Below are 27037 nucleotides of genomic sequence, written 5' to 3' on the forward strand. Positions count from 1 at the left end.
CCCAAAGAGATGGTGACCACTTCAACAAAAAAAACAACTATAAGGCTTCAACAGAAAAAGACAGCAACGCTGCTCTTAGCAATAACCAGGCAGGCCAAACAAAATAATGGAGGCTGCCGTCATTTAAGCAAAACCACTGCTCAGTTAAGAGCTACTCACAAAGAGCCACGCACGCACAGCAGGCCTTTTCCCTGCCTAGACCAGACTCACACACTGACCAGCACAGAGGAAATCCACCAGAAGCCTCTCCCACATCCACACTGCTCTTCTCCAGCTTATATCACCTCTGAGGGTAATTGGTGGTAAACGAGGCCAGATGAGCAGCAGGTGTGTCCTAAAAGAGAAGGCAGGGGCAGAGAGAGGAGGAGGCGGAGAAAAGACACCACACCCACACAAGGGCAGTTTCAGGAGGCCCAGTTAGGGCCGTAACAGCAGTAAGGCTAAGATTGTAACAAATCAAAGTTATGTACAGTTCAAACTAGAGATGGCACGATACCACTTTTTTATGTCCGATACTGATACCAATATCATAAATTTGGATATCTGCCAATACCGATATGAATCCGATATAGTGTGTTTTTAATCAATAAAACTTTTTTTTTAAATATATTGCTGCATTTTGTATAAGTTCATACTCAAGTTTAAATAAACAACAACACTAAAGCTATTATGTTATACCTGTATGTAAAAAATACACTGCACCCAAAATATTTCATAGTTCAGCAATACTGATCAATCTAATAAACCTGCTCCATCCTTCCTATTCTGGTATTTTAAAGAGTACTTAGCAGAAATATTAAGCAACCTAACTAATAGGGTTGCAAACTCCCAGCAAAAAAAATAGGGAACCACCCCCCACCCTCCACCTCATGATGCTTAATTGACGTAATCAACTTTAATTTGATGCAGTGTGGAAAAAAAAAGCACAGAAATAAATTATTTTTCAAGAAATATTAAATAGATTCAACATCTTTCTTCAACAGAACTGCAGACTGCACAGATGGCATCTTCCCAAAGGAAAAAGTAGTATAGCTTACTAGGGTATGTTAGACTTAACAGTTACTATATACAGTAATGGACTTCTATACATTTTACATAAGATTAAAACTTTGGGTGTAAGATTCAGATAATTATTTATTAAAAGCTCGACATTTTAAATGAGAATAAGAAAGAAAAGCATGTCTTTGTGCCCCCTTTTCCCTGTTCATGCCCTATCGGCCCCCCTGGCTAAACTTTGCTAAATCCTCCCCTGCACAGTTACCAGCCGTCAGCTACGTAGAAAAGGATCCTGGTGTAGAAAGAAATATTAAATAAATTCTAACAACAGCTTATCAAGCTTAAACGTGCTGCTGTTGTTCAGCCGCTGGTTTCCTCTTTCTGGCACGAAGTGGGCCAAAAACAAAGAAGAGAGACGGACTCAAATTCAAATTCAAATTCAAATTTTATTTGTCACACACACACAACCATACACAGTATGACATGGGGGTGAAATGCTTGTAGCTGTACAATGCCCGACCATTAAATGACAGAAAAAAAGTTTTACAGTATTTACAATTTACAGGTTACTACAAAATTTACAAATTAACTTAGGAATTTACAGTAAAAAATGTGCAAACAGCAGAAAGAGATTATAAAGATTATAAATTATAGGAAATGTGTGGTGGTGCGTGTGGTGATGTGATGTGTGTGAGAGTCCAGTCTTATAGTGATGTGTGTGGGAGAGTCCAGTCCTACACCTGGTTCAGGGCCCGAATAGCCTGGGGGAAGAAGCTCCTCCTCATTCTCTCCGTTTTGGCCTTAAGGGAGCGGAAGTGCTTCCCAGAGTATGTTGGGATGGGAGAGGTCCATCATAACCTTCCTAGCTTTGGACTTGCACCGCTTGGTGTAGATGGACAGCAGGTCAGGGAGCTCTGATTGAATGATGCGTTCGGCTGAGCGCACCACTCTTTGCAGATCTCGTCTGTCCTGCTTGGTGCTGTTCCCAAACCAGCTGCAGATGTTTGCCGTCAGGACGCTCTCGATGGTGCAGGAGTAGAAGTTCTTGAGCACCTTCAGTGGCAGATGGAAGATGGACTCGCGACAGAAAAGCCGATATGCTGATCATTAATCAGTTTCACGACTGAAGTAGCAGCAGGAGAGAGAGAGAGAAGAGGCAGTCGCTCCATATATCGGTTGTTAAGCTTAATGTGGGAATGCTTTACAAATATTCAGAGATGAACTTACGCACTTGCTTTACTTCTCTCTGGGATAACTTTCTCGGAGATGAAATGCTGGTTTGGTAGCGAGGCTACAAATACACACAGCCGCTCTATCACGTGACACACACTGCTCCCACATGCTATGGTTATGAGCCGAGTTACGCCGTGTCGCAAGTTTTGTGAGGTGGTTTTTTGATATTTAATGGATCGGATTAAATTTTTTATTTCTCTCCGATATCCGATCCAGTAATTTACGTCAGTATCGGACCAATACCGATACGCAATATCGGATCGGTCCATCTCTAGTTCAAACAGCATCATCAATTTGTTAACAAAGAGGCCAATAGGAGGCTTCTGCAGCTATAACCTATAAACTCCCTTGTTTACTACCAAGTAAAATAATAAATACACAACACAAAGTAAAAACATACCAGCAATTGATGGAAGGCTTCATGGAAATAATCCAGAGGTGATCTCTACAAAAAAAATGAGTAAGACCAATCAACAAAAGTGTAGCCAGTTCAGACTGAGGCATCAGCGACATGTATGCAAGTCCTATCTGTAACAGCTAGGGAAGTCAGGTGACCGAAGGCCTGGATGCACATGGCAACAGGTGAGCAAGTTAGGAATACTCAGAGGGCAGCTACTATTTATAGCTTTGCTTTCTGTGTAAGACACTGCACGTCACCAGCTGCTGTTTGCCTCATAATGCAAATTTTATACTAATAATGTAAAATGGGATACATGAGCAAATGCAAAATCTTTCATGTAAATCTAAGAAATCAATTAAAAACATGTGGAAGCAGGTAAAAGACAACCAGTGAAGAAACAAACATTTGAATCTTAAATATTAGGAAATAATTTTACATAGCTGAGTTCAGTTTCATTGCCACACCAAGGTCTGATTACAGCCAGAACTGTTGAATCAAGAAATCACATAAATAGGATCTGTATAACAAACGGACGCAGGCTAAGAGATCTCAAATGGCAACGCAGCATGCAACGATTCAAAAAACAGCTGGGTTACAAAGGGTTACAAAGCCATATCTAATGCTTTGGGACTCCAGTCACAGATATCTGTGTCATCCTGGATTCAACCCCTACGCCTTACTCACCTGTTGCTTATCCCAGCTGATTACCCCAGGCAGTATTTAAGACCTAGGAGGTGTGTTGGTCTTCGGTGGATCATTGTACTCTCTACAGTTAGTAGCCCCGGATCTTCTCTGTTGTTTTTTCCCCGAGATCTCCTGGCTTGCTTGTTCTCTGTCTCCTTTGTACAGACCTCCCTGGACTGATTCCCAGACCCAGATGAGCGAGAGTGTGTGAATGAAGCACAGGGTGGATTTTTGGACTGAGTGCAGTGGTTACCACGGATTGACTGAAAAGGACCGTGAGTGAGTGTTTCCCCACCACCCTGGATCTTCTCTGCCCTGCCATTCTTTTCCAAAGAGGCCTGTAACCAGTGTTGGTCAAGTTACTTGAAAAAAGTAATCAGTAGATCTTTCAGCCCAATTATACTTTTTCTGCATAATCCATCATACAAAAAGTAATCCAATGGAAAAGTCTCTTTTTAAAACGTGTTTTACTAGTTTTAATCTTTTAACTTTATGCATCAAGCAAAAATTAAATTATATGCAACATTCTCTGATTGGAAGAAATTTGTTTAACATTTAAACCTATTTTCTGCACATTCCTGCACATAAAATAAAATATTTTTTGTGTTCACACTCAGTCTTTCTAATGAATGCAAGTGAAACACAGCAGAAAATAAATAAAATCAAAGACTCAGCAGTCTTGTTGCTCTATTTTCACCTGTATAGCAGGCGGATGTTTGCCCTGGTGCAGGTGTGCCGCAGCGTCAGTGGAAGAATCCGCAGTTTGTCTGTGAATTTCCCATTCCTTGGTAGCGTACTCGGTACTTGCTCGGAAGTTAAGGGGTTTTTTCTCTGTAAAAGTAACGCAGTAGTAACACAGTAGTAACGCAGTAATGCAGCGTGCTTACAGGAAAGTAACAGTAATCTAATAACCTTTTTTGCAACTTTACTTGTTACTTGAAAAAAGTAATCGGATTACAGTAACACGTTACTTGTAACGCGTTACTGCCCATCTCTGCCTGTAACAACACATTCTCTCAGTTGGTGATGGAAGCAGCAGGTTTGGAGAACGCGGACACAGCTATTGTGAGTTACAGAAGCAGAAAAAAAATTATTGTTCTTTTGTACTACTCAAGTTTGAATATAAATAGTAATTTCTTTATCAATAAAGTTTTCATTTTTCTACAGCAAGAGTCTGATGGTGACAGATATGAGGAAACTGCCCCTAACATCTCACTTGGTAATGTTGAAGTGGATTATGCCCCTCCAATTAATAGGTCAAAGGACTCTGCATTAATGTTTCGCCACAGAAAACACACCAACTCAAAAGGCAAAGGAAGAAGTGAATCAATACAGGGAAATTGAACCTGTTCCACTTTCTGAGGATCCTTTGATGTGGTGGGATGACCATGAAGGGGAGTATCCTCTTTTGGCTCTCCAACCAAAGCAGTATCTTTCTATATCTGGGACCAGTGTTCCTTCTGAATGAGTTTTTTCAACTGCCGGTGACATTGTTGAAATGTCACCGGCAGTGACAGTAATCTGTCACTGGCTGTCACTTGGTGTTCGCTCGCTCTGTGGTATAGTATCGCTTCCTGCTCAAACACAGTGGTGTTTCTGAGTAGCTTATTTGCTTAGCAGTTTAATTAACAACTTTTAAATACATTCTTTTTTCACAGTATAATCTTCACGTGCTTCATCCGAAGCACACTTTCTGTGTACTCACTACCTAATTTATAGTATTCACTCACTGTCTCTGTACTGTTTCGCTAGCTTAGCTCGTAGCCGACCCGTTAGCACCATGGCTACTTCACCTGTCCCTTCTGCACTTTCTTGCTCATTGTGTCAGATGTTTAGTTACTCCTCGGCCTCCTTTAGCAGTAATGATATCTGTAACAAATGTAGCATATTTGCAGCTCTGGAGGCCAGGATTACTGAATTGGAGACTCGGCTTTGCACCCTGCTCTCACCCTTAGCTAGCCAGGCCCCTGTAGCTGGTGCAGCCGAAGATAGCGTAGGCCCCGCTAGCTGTTCCCCGGCAGACCCCAAGCAGCTGGGGAAAGGCTGGGTAACGGTGAGGAGGAAGCGTAGTCCTAAACAGAAGCCCCAGGTACACCACCAACCCGTTCATGTGTCTAACTGTTTTTCCCCACTCGGTGACACACCCGCCGGGGGTCAAACTCTGGTAATTGGTGATTCTGTTCTCAGACATGTGAAGCTAGAGACACCGGCAACCATAGTCAATTGTCTTCCAGGGGCCAGAGCAGGCGACATTGAAGGAAATTTAAAACTGCTGGCTAAGGGTAAACGTAAATTCAATAAAATCATAATTCACGTCGGCAGTAATGACACCCGGTTACGCCAATCGGAGGTCACTAAAATCAATATTGAATCGGTGTGTAACTTTGCCAAAACAATGTCGGACTCTGTAGTTTTCTCTGGTCCCCTCCCCAATCAGACCAGGAGTGACATGTTTAGCCGCATGTTCTCCTTAAATTGCTGGCTGTCTGAGTGGTGTCCCAGAAACGATGTGGGCTTCATAGATAATTGGCAAACCTTCTGGAGGAAACCTGGTCTTGTTAGGAGAGATGGCATCCATCCCACTTTGGATGGAGCAGCTCTCATTTCTAGAAATATCGACAAATTTATTAAACCCCTCAAAACATGACTATCCAGAGTTGGGACCAGGAAGCAGAGTTGCAGTCTTACACGCCTCTCTGCAGCTTCTCTCCTCCTGCTACCCCCCCAAAAACCCATCTCCATAGAGACTGTGTCTGCTTCCAAAAAGACAAAAAACAAACTAAAAACCAGCAACAAACAACTTAAACAATCACAAAGAAAGAACAATACAGTATCCACATCTGAACCAAAGAGTAAAACAGTGAAATGTGGATTATTAAATATTAGGTCTCTCTCCTCCAAGTCTCTGTTAGTACATGACTTAATAATTGATCAACAAATTGATTTACTCTGCCTTACAGAAACTTGGTTGCAGCAGGATGATTATGTTAGTTTAAATGAATCAACACCCCCGAGTCATTCTAACTACCAGAAATCTCGAAGCACAGGTCGAGGGGGCGGTGTGGCAGCAATTTTTCACACCAGTCTATTAATTAATGAAAGACCAAGACAGACTTTTAATTCATTTGAAAGCCTGATGCTTAACATTGTCCACCCCAGCTGTGAAACTCAGAAACCAGTCTTACTTGTTATCATCTATCGTCCACCTGGGCCTTACACAGAGTTTCTGTCTGATTTCTCAGACTTTATATCTAATTTAGTTCTGAGCTCAGATAAAATAATTATTGTGGGTGATTTTAACATCCATGTAGATGCTAAAAATGACAGCCTCAACATGGCATTTAATCTGTTGTTAGACTCAATTGGTTTCTCTCAAAATGTAAAAGAACCCACCCACCACTTTAATCACACTCTAGATCTTGTTTTAACATATGGCATAGAAACTGAACATTTAACAGTGTTTCCTGAAAACCCTCTCCTGTCTGATCATTTCTTGATAACATTTACATTTACAATAATTGATTACGCAGCAGTGGAGAGTGGACTTTATCAAAGTAGATGTCTTTCTGAAAGCGCTGTAACTAAGTTTAAGAATATAATCCAGCCACTGTTATCATCGTCAATGCCCTGTACCAACACAGAGCAGAGCAGCTATCTGAACGCTACCCCAACAGAGGTCGATTATCTTGTTAATAATTTCACCTCCTCACTACGTACGACTCTGGATACTGTAGCTCCAGTGAAAACTAAGGTCTCTAATCAGAAGTACCTGACCCCGTGGTATAATTCTCAAACACGTACCCTAAAGCAGATGACTCGTAATCTGGAGAGGAAATGGCGTGTCACAAATTTAGAGGATCATCATTTAGCCTGGAGAAATAGTTTGTTGCTTTATAAGAAAGCCCTCCGCAAAGCCAGAACAGCTTACTACTCATCACTGATTGAAGAAAATAAGAACAACCCCAGGTTTCTCTTCAGCACTGTAGCCAGGCTGACAAAAAGTCAGAGCTCTGTTGAGCCAACCATCCCTTTAACGTTAACTAGTGATGACTTCATGAACTTCTTCACAAATAAAATTTTTATCATTAGAGAAAAAATTACCAATAATCATCCCACAGATGTAATATTATCTACAGCTACTCTTAGTTCCATTGATGTTAAGTTAGACTCTTTTTTTCCAATCGATCTTTCTGAGTTAACTTCAATAATTACTTCCTCCAAACCATCAACGTGTCTTTTAGACCCCATTCCTACAAAACTGCTCAAAGAAGTCCTGCCATTGATTAATTCTTCGATCTTATATATGATCAACCTATCTCTAATAATCGGCTATGTACCACAGGCCTTCAAGGTGGCTGCAGTTAAACCTTTACTCAAAAAGCCATCTCTAGACCCAGCAGTCTTAGCTAATTATAGGCCAATCTCCAACCTTCCTTTCATATCAAAAATCCTTGAAAGAGTAGTTGTCAAACAGCTAACAGATCATCTGCAGAGGAATGGTTTATTTGAAGAGTTTCAGTCAGGTTTCAGAGTTCATCACAGCACAGAAACAGCTTTATTGAAGGTTACAAATGATCTTCTTATGGCCTCTGACAGTGGACTCATCTCTGTGCTTGTCCTTCTTGACCTTAGTGCAGCATTCGATACTGTTGACCATAATATTCTATTAGAGCGATTAGAACATGCTGTAGGTATTACAGGTATTGCACTGCAGTGGTTTGTATCATATCTATCTAATAGACTCCAATTTGTGCATGTAAATGGAGAGTCCTCTTCACACACTGAGGTTAATTATGGAGTTCCACAGGGTTCGGTGCTAGGACCAATTCTGTTTACATTATACATGCTTCCCCTAGGCAGCATCATTAGAAGACATAGCATACATTTTCACTGCTATGCAGATGACACCCAGCTCTATCTGTCCATGAAGCCAGATAACACACACCAATTAGTTAAACTGCAGGAATGTCTTAAAGACATAAAGACTTGGATGGCCACTAACTTTCTGCTTCTTAACTCAGATAAAACTGAGGTCATTGTACTCGGCGCTGAAAAGCTTAGAAATATGGTATCTAACCAGATTCTTACTCTGGATGGCATTACCTTGGCCTCCAGTAACACTGTGAGGAACCTTGGAGTCATTTTTGACCAGGATATGTCCTTCAACGCACATATTAAACAAATATGTAAGACTGCGTTCTTCCATTTGCGCAACATCTCTAAAATTAGAAATATCCTGTCTCAGAGTGACGCTGAAAAACTAGTTCATGCATTTATTACTTCCAGGCTAGACTACTGCAATTCATTATTATCAGGATGTCCAAAAAACTCACTGAAAAGCCTTCAGTTAATCCAAAATGCTGCAGCAAGAGTACTGACAGGGACTAGAAAGAGAGAGCATATTTCTCCTGTTTTGGCTTCCCTTCATTGGCTTCCTGTTAAATCCAGAATTGAATTCAAAATCCTGCTCCTCACATACAAGGTCTTAAATAATCAGGCCCCATCTTATCTTAATGACCTTGTAGTACCATATCACCCTATTAGAGCACTTCGCTCTCGCTCTGCAGGCCTACTTGTTGTTCCTAGAGTATTTAAAAGTAGAATGGGAGGGAGAGCCTTCAGTTTTCAGGCCCCTCTTCTGTGGAACCAGCTTCCAGTTTGGATTCAGGAGACAGACACTATCTCTACTTTTAAGATTAGGCTTAAAACCTTCCTTTTTGCTAAAGCATATAGTTAGGGCTGGACCAGGTGACCCTGAATCCTCCCTTAGTTATGCTGCAATAGATGTAGGCTGCCGGGGGATTCCCATGATGCATTGAGTTTTTCCTTTCCAGTCACCTTTCTCACTCACTATGTATTAACAGACCTCTCTGTATTGAATAGTATCTGTTATTAATCTCTGTCTCTCTTCCACAGCATGTCTTTATCCTGTCTTCCTTCTCTCACCCCAACCGGTCGCAGCAGATGGCCGCCCCTCCCTGAGCCTGGTTCTGCCGGAGGTTTCTTCCTGTTAAAAGGGAGTTTTTCCTTCCCACTGTCGCCAAAGTGCTTGCTCATAGGGGGTCATATGATTGTTGGGCTTTTCTCTGTATCTATGAAGCGCCTTGAGGCGACATTTGTTGTGATTTGGCGCTATATAAATAAAATTGAATTGAATTGAATTGAATTGTTACTGGACAAAGGAAGTGACTGACTCCACAACGTGTAGACCAGCTTCTCTTCTTGCAGAAAAACCTTACAGTCTCAAAGTGAGTGAGAGAGTAGTTATAAATGATAACTAAAATAATAATTTTCATGAGATTCACAGAGGTTTTACAATACCGTATGTCTTCATTTTTCTCAGTACTTTAAAGGGCAATTTTAAAGTATTTTTTCATTTTATGATCTGTCAGTTTCTGTCAGTTCACTTGTACATTATCTATGTTATCCAGTATGTCTCCAAAAAGCAATAGTGGATTTCAGAAAAGCTGTGTGAGACACTAACAGCAAAAGTATTTTTCTGAGGTATTACTGATGTTTACAAAAGATATTTTCTATTTGCACTGGATCCTTGATCCACTTGAAATGTTAAGTTGCTTTTAAATGAAAATTAGTGTTGCATTAGTGTTGCTCATTCTTTGTGTTTATTCTGCATTTACTTCATTATAAATGTCAGTTACAAGCTTAAATATGAAGTTGAAAAAGTGTAACTGCAACCAGGCTATTGATCAAATAATTGCGATTAACTGTGATTAATTACAGAAAATTGTGAGATTAATTAGTTATTTTTTTAATCTATTAACAGCACTAATGAAAATAAATATATACTCACGTTAATTAAAAAGTACATTATTGTAAATGCTTTAGGATCGGTTTTTAATTTAGAAATACATATATTTAATTCACAAGGCTAAAAGGTTTCTTTTGACAGCGCATATACAAGAAGGAATATCATAATTATAATATTTCTGACTGATTCAAAATGGAATCGAATCTAGGATTGAATCAAATCGGGACCTTGTGAATCGAAATTAAATTGATTCTGCATAACTAAGGGAGGATTCAGGGTCACCTGATCCAGCCCTAACTATATGCTTTACCAAAAAGGAAACCTACACCACCGCCTGTCCTACATCCACTCCAACCATCACTTCACCCTGTAGCTCATTCGGCACCTGTTCAGTCGCCTTTAGCAGCTCAGTATCCAGTGTACCCGTTCAGTCACCACTAGCTCAGTCTTCAGTGCCCCAGCTCCCTGTAGCTCAGCCATTAGCTCCGTCACCTGTGGCACAGCCAGTAGCCTTGTCATCAGCAGCTCCGTTTGCACCTGAACCATTAGCTCAGTCACCCTCAGTACAGTCCCCTGTGCAGTCGCCCTCAGTACAGTCCGCTATAGCATTTCAGTCTCCTGGTCAGCTACACACTCGCCCACCTGGTCAGTTACACATTCAGCCAGGAGTCCCAATACCCTCTGGTCCTGCACCTGCTCCTGCTGGAGGCTCGAGTTAGCCAATCCAGTACTCTGCGACTCCTGCACCGCCATCTGCCTCATCCGCTGGGGATTCTGGAGAGCCCGGCCAGCACGTCCTCGTCTCCGCTGAGGGTTCTGGAGAGCCCGGCCAGCACGTCCTCGTCTCCGCTGGAGGGTTTGAGGGATCCATCCGGCCAGCACCATAACCATCTGCAGCTGCCACGCTTCTGCCTGGTCCTGCCCCGTCTGGTCCTGCCTCATCTGGTCCTGCCTAGTCTGGTCCTCTGGTTGCCACGCCACTTCCTCCTCCACGCCTAGCATGGCTGGCTTTTCCACAGTCATCTCCTCAACATCTCTGGCCACTTTGCCGCCATTGCCACACGTACGGTCGGCCTCCTGAACTGCTTCCATGTTGCGGCCGCTGCCTTCCGTGTGGTCAGCCTCCGGACCAGCTCTGTCACCTGCGCCACCCGCCTGGTCGACCTCCCGACCTTTTGAATTATGAACTGTTGTGCCGTCGCCCGCCGGGCCGGCCCCCTGAGCTGACCTGTTTTGAATTTTTGTGCCGGCAACCTTCGGGTTGACTCCCTGAAATGAACTGCTTTGGACCCCTGTGTCGCTGGCCTCCGTTTTGGCCTCCTCACTTGTGTTTTTGGACTCTGTTCCCTGTGACTCATGGTCGACCTTGGCCCGCCTATTTTGTTTTGTGTTGTTTTCAGGCCCCAGTGCCTTTTGTGGACATTTTATGTTGGCCTGTTTTCTGTGCTCCCATGTTTCTAGTGGACTTTTTCTTTTGGTTCCGGACCAAAAGTAACAACTGGAAAATGCATGCTAAGACAAGAAGAAAAATATTGTTTACTGTAATACAAGAAAATGTATCCTAACTGTAGTAAAACACTAAAAAAATGTATCATGTGCATTGAAAAAATTCTGAAATAGTTCAGGCATTGGCAGATTTTTAAACTGTGTTAAGTAAAATATATTAAACTCCAGATAAAATAAAGTTGATGAAAAGCAGTGGCTGAATCACCAGTTTCTTTTCAAGGCCACAACATTAATGATGTTTATTGTCTTATCCACCGTGTTCTTTGTAAACTTGTTCAATGCAGAAGTTGAGAAAATATCCCAGTGCAAATACAGAGAAGACGTCTCATTGTCACTGGTGAGTGTGTATTACTGGTGAGTTCTGATTACCAATGTTCCGTGGATGAGAGGACACCCAAGAAGCTTCTTCAGAGAGCTTCTTCAGTTCTTGAACTGAAGAAGCTTCTTGAATGAGAGGTGAAACGTCTTCAGGCAACTTAAAGAAGTTCAGACAATTTTCTTTCTAATACATGTTCGTCTTTCTGAACATTTACTGTATTAGTTAAACCAAATGAATGGGATTAAAAATCTTTACTGAAATTATTGCATTGAATGAGGATTAGAACAGGCCATATCTGATCAGCCAAAATTAGGAATAACAGTTCTGTTATGTCTTGTGTGTGGAACTGAGCATGCATGTTTGTTGTTCTCACTCAGCTGTCCTGGAATTTTAGGTGTATATGTGAGCAAAACAGTCCTCTCCAATTTTGCATGTTCCACAACTTCTAACAAAGAGGAAAAGTTAGAAATAAACTGTTTCTGTATGTGTGTGTGAGAGAGAGAGACAGAGTGAGAGAGAGACAGAGACAGAGAACAGGGGCAAAGCTGATTGGTTTTTTTTTCTTCTGAGGATGGCCTTGAAATTTGAAGTGGGAAATAGAAACCTTCATTCTCTCCTAATCTTTGTCATCCTCCTTTTTTGTGAGATACTAATAAGATGATTAAACCGCAAAAACAAAATCTCACAAACGTATACTTGCTTTTTATTAGCACTATGTGCAGCATGACATTAGACTCACTTTTTAAAACTCTACAACTACAACACATAAGCTCACCCTTTGCCAGGCACAACATATTTGAATGTTGTGCCTGGCAAAGGGTAAATATTCAAATATTTACTCTGATCCTAACTAAGATTTGAATGGGTACATGAGACAGAGGAATCACACCACAAAACAGCATGTTAATAACTAACCTTGTGTTGTGGCTGAAATGTCTCAGATGTTCTATTGACTTAAGTTTGGTCTGTTTTCAGCATATTTTCCCTGCATCTGATTGCATTTGTCTCTGCCCGTTGGGGACTCTCACACTGACTTTTATTAAAGGGAAAAAAGTAAACATTCATCATCCATCTCCCCCCGTTTATATTATCCTTTACATAGCTCTGTGGGTAATCACTAGATACCATACCAGTTAGCTTAACTTCAGTTACACTGTTTAGTTTTCTGACTTCATTTATGTCCAAAATGATAGGTTTTAGTTTTTCAGAAGCCCCTCAATCAGAACATGGTATATCATCTTTAGATGGAAACTACCAAGCTAACTCCTAACTTAGTTAAACAGACAGTAGTAGAACACTAGTACAGTTGTCACCACTAGAGTATGTAAGAGCATTACAACCAGTACAGGGGTCAAGAGCATTAATACTACTAGGCAGAGCTATAACATGGATGACCTAGCAGCTCCCCAAATCTATAACCAAAAAGTCTCTATCGCCCCTTGGTGCCTGGCTGCAGTATAGGACTGAGGCCAAACTAAAACAAAACGGTCCTTTTTTTTCCCACCAAGGATACTTTCAGCTATTATTATCTAACATTACACAAAGCACAGGTCACTATCAGACTGTTTATGAAGTGCTGGGTTTGTCCATCTTCTGGAACGGGTCTACAGTGGAGGTCTGAAGATTTCCCTCATAGGGAGCTGCTGGTGAAGATTGTGAGTCCTGCTTGATCCCTGTGATGAGCTTCAGTCCTCTGGATGTTTCTGACAAGACGTGTGCCTCAGTGGGTCAATGGGACATCTGGAGCAGGACAGCTGGATGAAAGGGAGGATTTTTTCCTCCAAAACCTCCTTACCCAGGAAAACCAGCTTGGTCCTGATGGCCTGCCACCCTTTCACCAGGGTGAATGTAGCTGTTGATCATATTATGGACTCTGGCTACTGTTGTAAATGAAAAGAAGGATTTACGTTTTTGTGAATGTTTCTGCCAGTCTGTTTTCAAATCCACAATTTTATTTGTTGTTTTCACGTTACCAGGCAGGAGAGTGCTCTTTGGGTGTGTAATGGAACTAAAACTGTTTAAATCTTCAACGTTATATCATTTTCAGTCTTACCCTAAAATCTGAAAGTACAACATTTCAACCAACCAATCAATCAAGGCTTTATTCGCCACATGCAGGTTGCCTTGCAGTGAAACATTTAATTTCCAGATAATTTTGATAGTTGCATGCCCGCACTTCTTTTTTTTTTCTTCATCAGTTAAATTTTACTTATATTGTGCCAATCACATCAGCTGGTTCAAGGTGCTTTACATTCTAAGGTAAAGACCCTACAGTAATACAAAGAAAACTGAGAAAACCCCAACAATCATACGACTCCCTTTTTACAGGGAGGAACCTCCAACGGAGCAAGTGTCAGGGAGGCGCAGCCATCTGCTGCGACCGGTTGGGGGTGAGGGGAAAACGTTATACTTGCAGATTCAGGCATGCTAAAACAAATAAGCAGAAAATCATACTGTGTTGCTTAAAACAACTTTGAAAGACTGCATACCAAGAAACATTTATAGACTTTTACAAATCTATTTTTACAAAATATATATTCGATCTCTGTTTTAAGTTACTTTATAACTGATAAATAGTGGTACCATTTCTTTCAAAAGTGTCCCCACTTTACTTTGAAAACTTTTACACAAGTTTACTTTTTTTTACTCTTTCCTAGAAACAGTTCAGTGCTGTAATTACAAGTAATAAGCTGTCATTTTATGTATTTTTTTATTTTTTTATTTTTTATTTTTTTAAAGCTGTCATTTTAAAGAAACTGTTGTGCAAGAATGAATTATTTCCTATCAAATCAATTTATAATAATGATACGACACTGATGACATTTGATGGTTATTCTAGATCATCTCCTCAAAGGCTAGAGCTCTCACCTCTCTGAAAAAAATGGGCCAGAAAGCTATTATGCTTTTATTTTTCTCTCGAGGTTCCCACTTCCTGATGAAAGGAGTCATGACAGTGCAGTGTCACAGTCTGGCAGAGGCAGACTGCATGTGTTGCAAAAAAAGGACTCAAATGGAGACCGAAACAGAATGTGAAACGTGAAGTGGATTAACAGAAAATGGGCAGTTTTTCAAGGCTGGCAAAATAAATACAAACAAAGGGCATGGGTGAAACTATCCAATAACCTTAAACTGGGTGAACTAAAACTAAAACATGAAAAAAACTTAAACATGGAGAACTGGCATGGATACCTGGAGACACGACGTGAAAACACAGACGACCTGACAAGGAAGGACTGAAAATACACAGACGTAATACACACAGGAGGATAATGGGGGAAATGGAAACACATGGGGAAACAGCTGACACACATGAACATGATGATGTCACAAGGGGAGAGTAAAACTAAACACAGAACTTCTTCAAAATAAAACAGGAAACATAATGAGACACAGACATGAGAACAAGAACTTGACAACATAAGACACACGAACATGAAACGCATGAAGGGCAAGGGAGACTTAATAGGGGCTGAAAACACAAGGGGAAACTAATAAGCAAATGAACTTAGATAACCCAATGAACTTAAACATAAATCATAAACATCAAAATAAACTAAAACTCAAAACGCTGGGTCAAAAGACCCAGGTTTGTGACATGCAGGCTTCTATAAACAGGATGATGTGGATGTGGATCGACTGTGAAGTAGAGTAACTTTAACAAGAACATAAAAACGCCAGTGGTCAGCCAAGGATAAAAATCTGGAATAAAAATAAAGGCCTTCTGTATTATTACATGAAGTGCACATACAGAAAAGCATTTTGCTGAGCCTCCAACCTTTGGCCCGACCTGGAAAAGAAGTGCAGATTAGTTTGCCATTTTTGTTTATGGCAAGAAAAAAAGGGAAAAATGTCTCTGGGAAGATTTTTCAGAAAACTTTTTCCTCAGGTTAGATGTAAGTTAGGGCTGTGCGATATGACCAAAATCGCATATCCCGATATAAGACATCTATCATCTCGATAACGATATAAACAGAAATTTAAAATTTTCTGTAAATTCTGTGAATCTCGGGCAGCTCGACTTGCGTGAAGTGTTTCCAGCTGGGTGTCGTGTACCTGGAGTCGAGTGTTTTAACGATGTATGAAACTATACATTTTTAGACATAAGTTGTAACGGCCACCGATTTCTTGGTAAGTATTAATTACACCGCGTGCTGCGGGGAAAAGCCTGTTCTAACGCTTGAGTCTAAGGTTTATTTTTTTTTAGCACCTGGCGGCTCTTTTCGGCTTCTCATCCGTAAATACTCTGCATACTCTTTCACGTGATTCTCTTTATTTTGAAAAGTCTCAACAGGATCTTGAGCTTTATTGTGAAAGGTTCATGTGGAAAATAAACATGCGGAAATGCGATGGTTTTACCGTTGTTGTTGCTAATGACAATGCATAAAAACAGCCGCTTGTCTGTCCGTGGTGTGGTTATCTTAAATATAAGACAAAGAGAGAACTTTAAGACATGAATATAGCCACTACAGTGACCATCAAAACAGTGAAAAAATATTGCCGTAAACAGTTTATTTTGCGACACCACAAAACAAACTATAGGGTAAAATGAAACGATAGATGTTTTTATATCGTCATCTGATATATATCGTTAAATCGAACAGCCCTAATGTAAGTTAACAAGTGGTCTTGATCCATTCTCAATCATCCAGGTAAGTAAATCTCTAAAAGTTGATTCTGTTCATCTGGATGTAGCGTTTTCAGTGTGAGAAACGTTTTGTCAATCATCCAAGTGACTACTTCAGTCTCAGCTGACTGTAGTCTTCCCGAATCCTATAAACTAGGGGTCGGCAACCTGCATGCGGCTCTTTAGTCCTTATTATGCGGCTCCGCATGGTTTGGGAAAATAAATTAGAAGTATTTAGCTGAAGTGTATTTTATTTATGTTAGTTCTTTTTTTAAACTTGTAGTTCTAAATTGGAAAATTATTTTGACATTGAAATATAAAAATAAAATTATATTTTATTATTTTTTCATCGCTCAAAATAAGCGTCACACTCGCGGAAGCCGGTGTACCCGCCGAAACGCCGTGCATTTTAGACTTTCAACCCCAGGTAGGCCAGTTATGGATCTTTGGATCCACATTATGTAAGCAGCTATTCTCCACCGTGAACTATGTTAAAAACAAACACCGCTCATGCCTCACAGATGACAGCTTACAGTCCTGCGTAAAGATGAAAGTGACTTCGTATAGCCCCGATCTGCAGGCGCTGTGCGCAGAGGTTCAGGAGCAGAAGTCCCATTGTAAACATATCACGGCAGACCCGACGATGTTTCCATGAACATGCTTTTCAGCATCTCTTTATTGACCACTTTTCACACTCGGTTGCTGTACACATGCAGCCGGCTGTAGCTTTTCAGCTCACAGCTCAACATATACCAACAACAGCACAGATAGCACAGACGTCAAGGCGGCGAGGCATGATTGCGGGTGCCGCTTAGGTGTGTCCGCCTCCCCTGCAGCGGTGCTGCAGACCACACCCCGCCACACACATTAACCTGGTAAAATACATATTTAGGCAGAATTTTGCAAATATCTATTTTTAATTTTTTCAGCAGCATAGTGCTTTTTTCCAATTATTTTTTAAAAGTCAGGAGCGTTAATTGTGTTAATTGGGTGTTAAAGGTTGCTAACGCCTGCTATAAACAGTACATTTGCATAATGACTGAAACCAGCCCACTGAAGGAACAATGGGAGGTCACCTTCATAATTATGTAAATTCTCATGACCATTGATCAACAACCACTGATCAATGGCCATTCACGGAGAGTTGGGAAATGGCTTCAATCACAGCATTGTAAGATGGTAAAAGATGCACCCTTAGGCCCCCTCCTCTATTCAGACATGGTCTTTCCCTTTTCACGTAAATGGCCTCCTTGACTCCACGCTCAAACCAGCATTCCTCCCTGTCCAGGATGTGAACATCCTCATCATTGAAAAAGTGTCCACTGTCCTGTAGGTGTAAATAGCTATAGCTATAGTTCCCCAAAACATTTTGAGTGGTATTTATGAGTGAGATTCTGAGTTGTAATCAGAAATCTTATGCTCACCACGAGCATCTTACCTCACTTTCACAACCCTAAGGCTTATCATAGATGGGCTAGAAGTGAAAGTCACCTTTTACAAGCAAACTGTAAATAATTTTATTGCTGGACAACATGGCTAACCGTATGTGCTTGCTTCCCTGAAGAGGATTTGTAGATGAAAGCTAGAGAGAAAGGTTAGTTTAGCTATCAAGTCTGAAGACAGGGAAGATTCTATCAGACCATCTGTTTGGATATTGTACAGAGTCTGCGCATGTTACCTTTTTCCGAAAGACACTGTAAATAGTTTCAGCACTTCACTGCAAATAAACTTAATTCATTCACTTTATTCTGTTTCTGCATTTGAGTCCTGCTTGCTGTTGGAGTATGACACTCCTATAATTTTTCACATTGCCTTTGGTGCATATCTTGAATATATGGAAGTAAAACCACAGATGACCAATGGCAGATAGTAGAGAAATCCAGCACTCATTGCCCTGTGCATTGAAAAGCATGTTTATTGACAGATTAAACGTGAACTCCCACTTCTTTGGCCCTGTCATTTGCCTGATGAACAACATTTTGATTGTGAAGAAAGTTGTGGCAGATAGACAGAATCAAACCTTAAAGAAAAGGAAAAAACAAACATTGAGCCTCTATTTGCATTTCTTTGTGAAAGGGATATTGGTTGAAATAAGAAATTGTTATGTTATAACAGTTTGTAAGGTATTAATAACAGGCAACAAAGATTTGACCTCATTAAAAATGGTTTTATGACATTATTAATTAGTAAAATAGTAACACTTTTATCCAAATGTATGCCTATTTTACTTCATTGCCTCATTCCTTTTTCATTACATTTCCTTCATTTTGATTGATTATATTGTATCTTGTTCTAGTCAGGCACATGTTTATTTTAGTTAGTTGGTGTATTTTATTCAAGTTGGTTACCGTATTTTTATTTAACATGTAGTATTCATATAACATAAAGGGATCCAGTGGCCTTTACAGCTTAAAGAGATGAAATCTTTTACAGTTATAAAACTTACATATACTTACATTAGAATTAGGGATCTCTTATCATGCAAGTATTTAATGTGGGCTAAGATTACCTAACATCTTTGTTTGCAGTAACACTTGGTAGCCACATGATAGAGCTGTGTCTCAGGTGTTCATTAAACTCGCTGTGCTGTTATGAGTGTCACTCTTTCTATGTCACTCTATGCCTCTTTCTCTTCTTAAATATATAGTGACCAGCCTCTTTATTAAGTACAGCTATTTCTATACCTATTATATCAAATATCTATTAGCCAATCACATGCTCACAAGCCAACGCATTTAGTCCTATAGAATAGGGATAATTTAAGTGAAGTTTTTATGTTTTTAATCTAAGTTTTGAATATGGTTGTTTCTGCTGGAAAGGCTGGATTGAGTATTTCAGAAAGTGCTAATCTACTGGAATGTATGCCTTTTACTACATAGACAGTACACCATTCTTTACTGCAACCAAGACTATTAAGTCTTTAAATGTTTAGTAAGCTGACACTTAGGCTAAAAGCAACACATGACTAAGTAAGATAAGTAATAATAAATGTGGCTTAACAGTGTGTTCCATAAATTGCTCAATCATGCAAAGAAGCCATTACAGAAGGAGTGAAATAATTACTTAATCCCCAGCTGAACAGGTAAATTTGCTTACTTACCAAGAAGTGAACAGCATCTAATTTTATTGTAGTTTAATTTTAATTGAGAGGAAGAATATCAACAAAAGATTAAAAAAAAACAAAAAACACCTTACATGAAAGTTGTAAACTGAGTTGCATGTCATTGAGTGTATTCAATTCAATTTTATTTATATAGCAACAAATCACAACAAAAGTCGCCTCAAGTATTAAGTATGTGATCCCCAAGCACATAACTTAATTGTTAGTAGATATACTCTTGTTGGCAATCACAAGAGTAAGACATTTTGTTGGTCACCAGGTTTACACGCATCTCAGGAAGAATTTCGACTCACTCCTCTTTACAGTCTCTAAATTCTTTAAGATCCCAAATCCTGTTTGGCAAGTAGCTTCTCCCGCTCCACAGATTTTCTATAGGACTGAGGTCAGGGGACTGGCTAAACCAGTGTTGTGGAAGTTTTTCCACTTAAATAAAGTCTGCAGACGAGCGGTGAGCGGTAGCTAACATTCTTTTATTCCCATGCACACAACATACAACCAAGGTTGTGAAGCCCCTGCATGACCACGGGGCAGGGTCAGCAGAGTCTCACTGAGCCAAAGTCAACCTCTCAGTTAAATACCTTCTCCAGGAACAAAAGGCAGTACACAGCCAGGGCCAAGCCAGCTCCGGTCAGCAAGAACCCTGTTACCGTGGTTCCGAATAGGTAGATATCTTCAGCGTCCTCGATTTAAGTGTTAAATTTCTGTTTTTCCCCCCAAAATTTCCATTTTTTTTTCTCTAAATAAACAAAACAGCTCATCATTCCTCTAATAGAAAACATGGATTACAGACACAGATTACAAATACTGCACACGATATGAAGGTTAATATATGGTTTAAATAAGCTGCTGTTACATGCTCTCCCTCTCCCGGCTGGCTCAATCTTGGCCAGATGTTTGTTGTTGTTTTTTTTTCTTTGTCTCCTTCTCTCTCCCAGTCTCCTCTCTGCCTGGGCAGAGCTCATTACTGGGCTCCTGCTCTTGGCCCACTCACCTGGCCTGATTATCTCAACTTGCTGCTCATTGACCTAGTTTTCTGGCCACTACTTAAGACGGTGGCATCCCATATAATTCTGTCATCCCACAGTGAACAATTTTCTGCTCTCAGCTAACATCAGGCCAGACAATCCCTGTACATGTTTATAGGAGATAAGTACTTATTTCAGTCAATGAAAAATAAACAGTTTATAACTTTTATGTAATGTGTTTTTCTACATATTTTGTTTTTGTTTCGCCATTAAAAAACTATCGTAAAAAATTGAGACTGTTCATTTCTTTGTGTACATCAACACCACTACCACCACCACCATCTTCTCTGGGCTCATTTGAAATGGACTGAGGCAAGCTGGAAATCTTTTCTATGGTCAGACAAATTAAACTTTAAAATTATTTTTTAAAAGCTGGGACAGTGTATTCTCTGGACTAAAGCATTCCTTTCAGTAAGTTCACTGAGTACAACACATCGTACAGGATATCACGGCCCCTCGTTTCTATGCTGAAGACACGTCTAGTCACATCTTTAAAGTAGATGACCTTTGATGACATAAACACCCCTATCATCAAAGCCATACCTCAGTTCTCATGCTCAGTAGCGGTTTTTGATACGGGCGACATGGGCGGTTGCCCAGTGTGGGTCGCGAACGAAACAGCTCTTAGAGCCGGATCTTTGAAGTGAACGACGCGAAATTTCAATGGCGTTTTTTTTTTTTTTTTTTCTTTCTCTCACCCTCTCTGTCACACTTTTCTTCCGCTTCACTCCGCACGCGAACCTTGTACTTTGCGCCGGGCTGAGGGGGGAGGGGCGGTAGTTACATCAAATAAGAAGGCACACAAATTATTTGTGCCAGTCCAAAAAATAGTTTGTGTTCAGTATAAGACAGAGGACAACACCACAGGCCTAAACCCTGCAGGTCTGACAGCAGGAGGTGTATCAGTCCTGTTCTCCATGTGGGAACAGCGTTTACACTGGAATCTGCCTTTGGTGGCTTTTTTGGAGCAAATGTGAAATTCAGCCAGTAGCAGTTTTTGACACGGGCGGTTTCCCGGGGCGGCATCGTGGTGGGGGCGGCATCACGGGTATTGGCAAAAAGAAAAAAAAAAAATTGCTCATACTCATGCTGCCCCGACATCAGCTAGCGCATATTGGGAATGGCATAGGCACCGATCGGTTTTCTATCGCCCATTTGCTGGGTTTTGCACTGATGTTTTTTCGAAATTCTATACGCGAAAAGTGAGCACTCGCTGCTGAAGTCAAAGTAAACTTTATTGTCATCTCCGCCACATACAGTCCAGTATATAGAGAGACGAGACGACGAGGCTCCAGTTACAGCAGTGCAAGTAAACAAACAATATATATAAGAAGAGTAAGAAAATAAATATACACTTTAGGACTCGGGGTAAAGGGATCAATAACAATTTAAATTTTATAATTTACAGTTTGCTGATTTAAAGTGTCACACACAACCCGTCGAAAGGGGAGGGTGTTATGTGAAGGCTGTGTGCACGCAGGGGTGGTGACATGAAGGACCCAAAATGCAGACTCACGGAAATCAAAGGTGAACTTAAATACAGCTTTAATGTTAAACTCAAAAAAAGCAACAAAACTGAGTATCCAAAATAAACTTACACAAACAGACTGACAGAACACACAGCTAGATAAACGGTAGATCATGACAATGACAAACTGAAACACAGGGCTTAAATACATAGAGGGAGCAATCAGGGAATGGACAACAGGAGGGAAACACAGCTGGGGCAAATCAGAACTGACGAGACAAGGAAGCGTAAACTGAACACACTGAGATAAGACAGAGACCTTCAAAGTAAAACAGGAAACACATAACACAGACTGAACAAAAGACACAGACTCACATGCAGGCACTACAACAGAGGGAACAGAGATGTGGGACCAGGGCAGACACAGACACTGACTGGACACGGGGATATAGCAGACAGGGGAGACAGCAACTAAGGATTACACAGAGACAAACCATAAGACATGACTCTAACGAAAACCCAAAGACTAGAAATTATAAATAATATAATAAACTCAAAAACCCTGGGTCAACGACCCAGGCATCCTAACAGAGGGGGGCCTGCTGCTTCCAAATAGAGCACATTTCATTCATAATGATGTAAATCCAAGCCCATTATCTATTCATGATTTGAATCCTGGGTTGTGTGAAATCCCAGAAATACACCTTAGACAAAGTGAATCTGTGAACTAAGGTGTAGGTCTATTAGGTTAATTGTGGTGATCCTCGAGTTGGGGGATTTGTGTTCATACTGGAGTGCAAAATTAAAACCAACTGAAGATGGACAAGAAAAGTTCAAAGCCATCAGGTGCTCAGTTTAGAAAAACTAGAAAAGAAGAGGAGGAGAAATGAGCAAAAGATGCAGGTAAGCAGATGTGTCATTGGATAATGGCAGATCATCCTGAAACAATCAGAATCAGAATACTTTATTAATCCCTAAGGAAATAATGTGGATTACAGTTGCTCCAAAAAGAAATGGTAAAAATAGTAACAGTAACAGACTAAACTCCAAACAATACATTATGTTACAGGTTTTAATATTAATTAGTCATTGTCAATTGTTGATTGGTTCTGTTCTCATTGTATGACGAATTATGATGGCTGTTTGGTAGCCGTTTGCATACAATGCATACTCTCTCTCTCTCTTCATATGTGTGTGTGTTTCTCTGGCGAAATTCAGTATGGTTCCGACAACAGTTTTATGTTATTGTATAATCCTTAATATGTTTTATGTATATGTGTGTGTGTGTGTGTGTGTGGGGGGGGGGGGGGGGGGCGCCATCCGGGGCACCAAACAGGCTAGGACCGCCACTGGTTTCGACAACCATCTCTTACTGTGGGGATTGGGTTCTTTGTGGAGAGAGATTTGCTTCAGAGGGGTTACAATCCTGAAGCATAAACTAAGATTTACAAATGTGTACAGTGAGATGTGGAAAAACACTTTGATGTTAATCTTACCATTCTCTAATATCCACAGGCATTACATTAACCTTAGCTTAATGTTTAATGCTGAACATTCTCATCCCACAGCTTTCTACTCTCAGCTAAAATAGAGCCAGAGAAAAACTGTTGATGGTTACAGGAGAACAAAATCTTTTTTCAATCAGTGTCTTTCTTATTTTTTCTTTTTTTTTTTGCCTGTCCAGTTTGGTTCTTCAGCATGCAGAATTATTGTCTGAATGGCAAGAAAGATGCCCAGTGGATTAACTTTACCAAGTGGATCATCACAGCCTTGCCGTATTGGTCCATTTGATTGACATTTGTTATTACTATTATCATTTATTTATTCATTCATTCAGTCAGTGTCATCTAAATTTGTTTTTTTTTTTCTACTTTTTTGTGCCTGTCTCTCTCCATTAAAAAGAAACAATCATAAAAATTAGAGACTGTTTGCTTCGTCTCCTGGAAAAATGACAAAAGTATAAATTACACAGTAAACAACACAAATCATATTTCCAGTAAAAGGCTTAATGAAATGTTAAAAATATCATGTATATGAAAAGTACCACCAGTGTTCATGTGAAAACATAATATTTTACTGTGCTAATAATTGTACGCTTTACATAGATGCAAACAATTAATTTGACTTAACATGTTTTTTTGAATGTTAGAATGTTGTCCTATTTTAATGTCGACTTAAATAAAACTGTATATTACATAAAATAGCAGACAGAAAACATTAAATGTTTAAACTGAGAAAATGAACTACTTCATGGAAAAGATAAGCACATTTTGAAATTAGTAGCAGTAATGTATCAAAGCACAAAAACACTTAAAAGAAAAATCATGATCTGTGATCATAGTTGACTCTGCCATAATTATTTATACGTGAAGAGCATCCAAAAAGAGCACTAAAACCTCATTTAAAATGTACTGAACAAGGTATAAAACATCTGTGGTCAGACAAATCAAAATGAAATTATTTTTTGATTATATGAATACCACATCCCCTGGACTGAAAAGGAGAGGCACCTGTTATCAGCGCTCTAATCAAGAACCCACATTTCTCATGGTGTATTAGTGCCTATAGAGCTGTCAACTTATACAACTTGAACGACAACATCAGTGTGGAAAGGTATTTTGAGCAACATATGCTCCTGTCGAGATAGCATCTTTATCAGGGTTTCGGTGCTACTGCATATCACTCTACAACAACTGAAGTCTTCTTCTTTAAGAAGAGTTCAGGTGCTGCCTGCTAGCCATTTCAACTTTCAGAGCTGTAGAGCAACTATGTCACACAAAAATGCGATAAAATAATATTTTTGTTTGGCCTGTCTGAACTCCTCTTGCTCAATTGCTTTCCTCTTTTGACTAAAACAAAAGGGTTATTTTTATCTTCCTGGAGACAATGTTACAAAATTTCCTCATTTTCCTATAAACCTTTTACTATAAAATGATTTACATTTTATTGTCTTGCTTTTTGCTACCAAAGTGGACATTATAGTAATCTTAAAAATGTGACATCAAACAACATCAAAACAAATGACATAATTAAACAAATTGTTTCTAATACTGAAAAAAAAACATACTTTCAATGTGTTTTTTTAAAATCATCTAAATAATTATTCAATTAATACTAATTATTATTTATTGTATTTATGCCTTTATTGTCATTAAAGTCTTTAAAGTTTTGATTTTTGTTTTTAATCATTTTGTATTTCTTTGTATTTCTTTGTCGTGTTTTATTTATCAATATGCCTGCTGGCATCAGAGCAAATGTTTGATAAAGTCATAATATTTGGAAAAACTGAAGATGTTAGATGTATGATACAGACTAAATGCAGCAACGATTTGAGTGTGATGAGAGAAAAGTAGTAAAACCAGAACAAACCTAGTATATAAAAAAGGTTAAGAACCCCACAAGTGTTGAACAGCTGTACTTCTAAATGTTGCTTTTAAAAACAAACACAAAAAAAGATCAATTTGTGTATTCAGTTCTTTTACATACATTTATAAAAGTGCTTTAAATCAAGATTAGACGTTGTATGAATTAATTAAAATGAAAACCTGCAGACCTGAAGATGGAGTGTCAGGGAGTAATGTAAGCCCACTAGCAAAATAATACAGTGTAAGCTCTGTATTCAGACAAGAGGCGGAAGCCAAAGGAGAATCAATCAGGAGGAGGGCAGCATTCATCCAGACTACAACAGCATGATCACAAACTATACCATCATATAAACCTGAACGTAACATGACCTGAGTGTGACAGCTGTTTGTAAATGTGACATTGGAGATAATTCACTTGTTTGATTAGTTCAGTTTATTTATGCAGTTTCATAAGAATAGTAGGATAATTAAGGAAAAACAAGAAGAAAAGCATGCACTGTAGTTTCAGCACAGCAGACATCCACAGGGTCATATTTTTAAGTAAACAAGTTTAAGGTCTTTGGGACACTGCTTCTCTCTTTTTGCTAAGTCACCTCTGGCCTTGTTGCCTCAGCAGGGGCTGTATGCTATATGCTGTAAGCCGCCTAGTTGTGATTGTCAAACTGAGCGTAACAACCTTTCCCTACAGAAACGAAACAGGGTGTGTCAACAGCTTTTATTTGTTCAGAAAAATACTCTCCCCAAATCTGTTGCCCGTGAGCACAACAAAACCTACTGCCACTGAGTAGTATATATGAAATAAAGTTATTACAGATTGGTAGAAAACACATACGGATCACAAATGCTGACTATATACCAAGATGATCACAGGATTGTGTGTGTGTGTGTGTGTGGCGGGGGGGGGGGGGGGGGGGGGGGTCAGAGTGTGACCCCATAAAGACTTCCCTAAACCTGCTGGTCTGGAAGTCCAGCAGTTCATCTAAACAAAAGGCACTTAGACTAAGGCTACGTCCACACGTACACGGGTATTTTTGAAAACGGAGATTTTCCGTTGTCGTTATAAAAAAATAATCCCGTCCACACGTAAAGGCAGGAATGAAGGAAAACACTGCTAGGAACATGCCACAGCAACAGGTGGCGATATTCCTAACCGTGCAGAAATGTTGGCCAATCAGAAGTCTAGAAGCCTCGGTGGGAAAAAGTAAACAAAGCTGGGGCATAGAAGCAGAACCAAGTATGTATGGAGGGACAGTTACTGTGTGTGTATATGTAAGCATTTAAACACTGCAGAGACTACAATTAACAGTAACAGTATTGTAGAAATTCATTTCACCGAAACAATAACGTGGCGCACAGTGTGACGTCAAAAATTGCGCACACCTTTGACGCTGCGTTTTCTCTGTTTTTCTCGTCCACACGTAAATGCAAAAACTGAGTTTTTGACCTCTCCAATGCTCCAAGGATGTGTGTGTGGGTGTGAATGCCAGTCTGTGTGCATTCCAGAGTGCTCTATGCACACAAAGTCTT

At 39.9% G+C, this 27037-nt stretch overlaps 1 protein-coding gene across 1 annotated transcript in view; it reads left to right on the forward strand.

Moving 5' to 3' along the window:
- Positions 1-27037, forward strand: part of LOC146525257 (protein kinase C-binding protein NELL1-like) — a 788406-nt gene that overhangs the window by 589565 nt on the left and 171804 nt on the right. The gene's annotated exons all lie outside the window — the stretch shown is intronic.

Source organism: Neolamprologus multifasciatus, chromosome 1 (genome assembly GCF_963576455.1).
Source record: "Neolamprologus multifasciatus chromosome 1, fNeoMul1.2, whole genome shotgun sequence".
NCBI classification, from domain to species: Eukaryota; Metazoa; Chordata; class Actinopteri; order Cichliformes; family Cichlidae; genus Neolamprologus; species Neolamprologus multifasciatus.